Below are 5,901 nucleotides of genomic sequence, written 5' to 3'. Positions count from 1 at the left end.
TATCTAACTTGCTTCAAACCTAATTTGATTTGAAGTCGGAATGAGAATTTCTAAGCCACGCCTAAGTCCTCAAGGAATTAGGGTTGGTACTTGTTAATTGTTATAGGTTGCATGACTCAAGGAAAAAAATTTAGAATTGAGTCTCTTAATAAATAAAATAATTATTTTAAAGCCATAAAATATATAACAATACCACAGATTAAGAGATAAAAGAATTAAATATGTTTCGAAGTTATAAAATATATTATTGATTTCTAATATAACATAAATAACAACTGTCAAAAATTAAATATTATTTTATTTTAAATAAAATAATATGTGATATTGTACATTGATTTCTCTTTAAAAAAACACAATGGTCAAAGTGAACTTGATTAATTTAAGTAATATGGTACAATTTCTTCGGAAAATGAACCCAGTTTAGGTTTTGATGCTGACTCTTTGGACTTTGATGTGTGACATGTGTCATAGTCTAGGCTAGAGTTTTGGCTCTGGCATGGGTTGGACTTAGATTTTCGAGCTTGGGTTTGGACCTTCACGTTTGGTGACATTTTTTTACTTGAATTTTGTTTTTTCCTTTTTATAAATCATCAACCGTCCATGGTCCAACTCCTTAGAACCCAAACCGAGGAATGTTAGGTAAGCATATGGATGCTTAAATCTTTTATCACCCATCCCTTAGGTCATGCTTGGTTCCGGAAAATTTTAGGAAAATAAAATTCTTTTTTTTAAAAAAATAATTTTTTTATTTTTGATTTCACTATAAAAAATATAAATAAAAATCAAATATAATTAATATTAATTTAAATTTTATATATTTTAAAATTATTTAATATTAGTATAATAATAAAAAAAAAAAACGGTCTGTGAAAAACCAGATCGGGTTCGGGGGTCAGGTTACTCATCGGGAAGGTATGGTAAAGACCGTAGCACCCCTCTAAGTCCCTAAAGTCGGGTCTCTACTAATAAAGTGAAGCTGATGTGGCAGTCAACAAGAAAATCGATGAATACTCAAATCGATCATGCACAATATGAGAAGCAAAGCAGGTATAAAGAATGAGCAAAATATGAATAGATGTATACCTGGGCGGCAATCACGAATGCGCTATCATGAAACATGGTTAGTTAACAATGAACAGATACAATTAATCGCATATCAAGGAATAGAGTAAATCAATCATGCCTGGAAAACCAATCAACTAATCAATAAATCAATCATGAAATCACATATGTAGGGCCTCCCACCAAAACCCGTTTATTTTAGCATGAATTAATTCCATAAATTCCATTAGTTGAAATTACGGAATTTAATTCTTGCTCATTTTAAAACACTTTAAAAAAAATCAAAGAAAATTTGAAAGTGGCCTACCGGAAAGAAAATGGTGGCCAAATTTTATTGAAAATGGGATTTTGGTACCTAAAACTCTAATGATGAAAATTTTGAAGTTTGAGATTATTATTAAAAATAAATAAATAAATAAATAAAATAAAACGAGGATCTAGAAAATTATTAAAAAAAAAGAAAGAAATGGGATTTGGAAAATTAGTTTCAAAGTTAAGGATGATGAAATAGGATATGGCACATGGCCCAAAGGCGGCCATGCAAACCCAAATGAGATCATGCATGTGTCTGCCCCATAGGGTGGCCCTTGACTGCAGCTGGTTTCAGGTTTAGATTTTGTTGAAGGCAACAATGTCACAACTCTGAACATACTCGCTTATGGATTCAGCCGTGAGATGCTCTTCTATAACGGAATCCACAGAGACAAGGTCATCCCCAATGGTCATCATGATCTGCAATTTCTTTATCCCATAACCAACTGGAGCCAATTTTGATGCTCCCCACAAGAGGCCTGGCATCTCAACACTGCGAACAGCTTCTTCCAACTTCTTCATGTCTGTCTCATCATCCCAAGGTTTCACATCCAAAAGAACAGACGATTTTCCACTCTCTTTCTTCTTTGAGGATGCCTTAACAGATGCCTCCCTCTCTTCTGCTGCCTTCTTCTCCTCCTCTGTCTCATCACCAAAGAGATCAAGGTCATCGTCATCATCTCCAGCAGGAGCAGCCTCCTTCACTTCCTTGGGAGCAGCTTGGCAGCCTAAACTCACCCTAACAGCTTTTCCGGGGAAGCTTTTGGCGAGATGCGAAGAAACTCAGCTGTACCACTTGCTTGTATTGGGGAAGTGACTTCCGGGCTTCTCCAGAACCGCGGCGTAAACCTTTACATCATCCTTCGTCAGATGATCCCCAGAGATGTAGGCTTTTCCAGAGAGGAATTCGTCCAGAGACTTGAGACCAGCCTCAGTGTGTGGATCCGAGAAGGTGATGGCCATTGAGTTCAGTGGAGATGTGAGAGAGAGAAAGGGTTTGGAACACAAGAGCTTTACCACCAGAAGGGAAGAGAGGTGCCTGTGAACTGTCGGGTCTTCCTCAAGCTGTGCCTTGTAATCCCGCAAAGCTGTCTCAAGAAGCTTCAGAGAGCGTTTTGCATGGGCATCAGCGACAACTTTCATGGCATCTAACTCTGACTCAACATATTGCAAGCCTGCTTTGGGTGATATTATTCCGGCCATGATCTACGGACACGCCAGAGGGAAAATAGCACAGGGCAGCAAAATACATCCCTCATGGAGTCAATCGCTGCTGCTGCAATTGGTCTCCAAAGGCGTGGGACATATCATTATTCTAGTCAGATTGACAAACCTGTCTAAGAAAAAAAAGTAAAAGACTCATGTGCGTTTCAGCTGGTTCAATTGTCCTTTCTTGATAAATTAACTATAGTGGGCTTCTCTGATCATTGCACAAAAACCAGGAATCATGGGAGTTGAATCTAGCAATTCTCTAGGTTTGATGTCAAAGGAACCGGTTGATATTTCACTTCTTTTGCATCCATTTATCCTCTTATAATGAATCAAGCTGCAATGACCAGATTTCTTCTCCGGATCCCGATACCTTCAGTACAAATTCATTGCAATGAAGACTCTTCAGGGTTCAAAATCAGGATGGCTTCATTCTTCTGGTCAATCTGAATCATGCAGTCTCCTGGAGGGCAGTCATTGCAGTTGACGCAGCTCCAACTATCCCAACGAAATGCTTGTAACTGTAACAAAGGAGCCCTAATTTCTAGAGTTAAAACCAACAGCCCGGACCCAGATTCCCCCACACCGTTTTCGGAACTAGAAAAGAGGTTTGAATTTCCAACTTATTGATGGCCCAGACAGTACCCAGTAGCCACCAGGACGCAAAACTCGGTCAATTTCCATCAGTTATACTCCATCATAAGCAGTCCATGATACAAGACATTTGGAGTAGTGTGCCCTATCAAAAGATCTTGATGGGTATGGTTGGACTGGCGCTTCGATGATGGCGGAGGCGTTTCGCCGCCGGCGGCTTGCCGCCGGCGTCGTTTAAGGACAGTTTTGCTTGCTTTATTTTGTGTAAATTCTCTCTGAAAGATCTGGGTGAACAAATCTTAGCCTGAGGACATGTATCCTTATAGGAGCTCATAACCAGATCCGAGTCTTTTCCTCACATCCCATGCATTTAGATAAGAGCCACAAGAAGGAAGAAACCATGGAAACAGAGCATAAAAGAAAACAAGATAAAGAGGTCATCAAATGAGGCTCCACTTCATGAGTTATCAGTGAGCCTGTAACTAGGTGGGAAAATCCATGTCAATATGAACAAGTCATGATTCTCAAGCATTTCACAGTGGATTGAAACAGAATGAGGTCATCTTCTAGCAAAACCCAAGAGGAAAGAGAGACAAAAAAACTATAACAATAAATCCACATTCATCCCATAAAATCAATAGAAATCAAACAATGGGGATATCCACACTCAAGCCATCAAACAATACCCAGAAACAGCAGGAAGAATAATGGATCAATTATCATAATAAGAAAAAGACTGGAAAACCATGATAAACTTACTTGGAGATCCTCCCTTGTCTTCTCTAAAAACAGCTACACCTCTCTCTCTCTTCTCTTTTAGTTCCTCCTTTCTCTTTCTTTCTTCTTTTCTTCCTCTGTTTCCTCTCTCTCTCTCTTGTCTCTCCTGGAACCTCTGCTAAGGTGTCTTCCTTCGAGCTTTACCCTCTGCAACTAGCTCAAAAACTCTCCGAAAAACCCTCTCTAGCCGCCTTCCTAAGCTCCAGGAATCTTCTCTATCCCAAAGCTCTCTGCTATCTCCTACAATGCCCTTCTCTCCTCCAGAAACCTGCTCTCTGTCCTCCCGATTTCTGTCAACGGTCAGACGACACCACCTTCCCTGCAGCTGCAAGCCTCCACTACCCCCATGCAGCTGGCAGCCTCTCCAAATATCCTTTAACAGCCCCAACAGAAGACACGCTCCTTCAAAACGGTTTGCAGCTTTTTTTTCTTTTTTTTTGGACACGTGTCGCACACCCATTGGCTCCCTGAACCCATTATCTGATTCTTCAACAGCCAATGAAGAGGCAACGCGTGGCCTCCTGAAGCTGCTCCACTTGGCAAAATTTGCTACAGCAATCACCTCCCAAAACGGGGTCTACAGTAACATTAAGGTTCAAACTAAGGAATATGTGATGAATATATGAATGCTTAATCTTTAAGAAAGATATTTTGAACTTGATTCCTAGATTTTTAAATTTATTTTAAAAATTTTATTACCTTTTAAACTCTTCAGCATGAAAGTGTGATTTTTTGTATGTCTTATAAAAGATGAAATATTTGGATGGGTTTTTTTTTTTTTATAAATATATATTTTTAATTAAAATTAAATTTAGAGAGCTTTTGAGATATGTGTATATTCTTGATTTTAAAATATTATTTTTTAATTATATACTTAGATAAATTTTAATTTATTTTTAATGAAAATATGAATATTATTTGAATGGTCTATAATTATCATAATTTAAATTATAATATATGATAAGTCATAAAATTTATCCTTTTATAAATATAATAAAAAATAATAAATAATAATAAGAGTACCTTTAGGGTTTAAGGTTGGGTACAAGGTGCAGTATTTCAACCTTGCCTTTCTCAACTACCTTGAAGTCTATACTCTATATCACTCGAAAAGAATAAGAGAACAAAGATTCAATGCTCTCATCTGAACCATATCACGTGCTTTACTATTGAGCCCTTTAGTTCGGTTTCTTTAGTTGGTTTCACTCATTTTCACTTCAATTTTGCATCAGAGATTCAGAGGAATATTAAAGTAAAATAAAATAAATTTCATTTTATAAATATAATTAAAAATAATAATATATGAATTTTAATAGGTTGCTTGCAACCTACGGCATCTCAATTTTATTATTGTTAAATCCACCCAACTCATTTGAACTTGTCAAACTTTTTTTAAAATTAGTGTTTGAACAGCATGTCTAGGGCATTTAATGTTTACTAACTTTGTCAAATCTTAAGTTTTTCTACCATTGAATGTTTTTGTTCTTTGAATTTCTTAGTTGACAAGTATAAACTAATTAAATAAGATTTTCTTTTAATTTTTAAAAAAATTCTTAAACTTTTAAAAAATTAAAATAATAATCTTATTCAAATTAAATTTCTAACTCTTCTCAAATTAAAATAAAAAAATATTTAAATTAATAAAAATAAATATAATCATTTAATAGATTTAATTATTATAAAATAAAATATATTCAAGCATAATCATGAAATAAATGAAAATTATTTTTTTATAATTTTGATTAAATAATTAAAATCAAATTTAGATATATGAAAAATACAATATTAGGTAGCAATTCACATGGTTGCGTGCGGATGAAGCTAGAAATACCCTAAACCTGAATGAATAAATAAATGTGAACAGCCAAGACAAAGACCATACAACGCACAAGCATCGAAAGGACAGAGGGAACAGTCAAATCAAAGAAAGAGAGGAAGAAATAGTCA

General features: G+C 35.9%; 1 pseudogene; it reads right to left on the bottom strand.

Moving 5' to 3' along the window:
- Nucleotides 1-1,665: 1,665 nt before the first annotated feature.
- On the bottom strand, nucleotides 1,666-2,410 carry LOC117909229 (annotated as a pseudogene).
- Nucleotides 2,411-5,901: the final 3,491 nt, after the last annotated feature.

This window comes from Vitis riparia, chromosome 19 (assembly GCF_004353265.1).
Source record: "Vitis riparia cultivar Riparia Gloire de Montpellier isolate 1030 chromosome 19, EGFV_Vit.rip_1.0, whole genome shotgun sequence".
In the NCBI taxonomy this organism is placed as follows: domain Eukaryota; kingdom Viridiplantae; phylum Streptophyta; class Magnoliopsida; order Vitales; family Vitaceae; genus Vitis; species Vitis riparia.
This window is presented reverse-complemented; position numbering and strand designations above follow the sequence as displayed.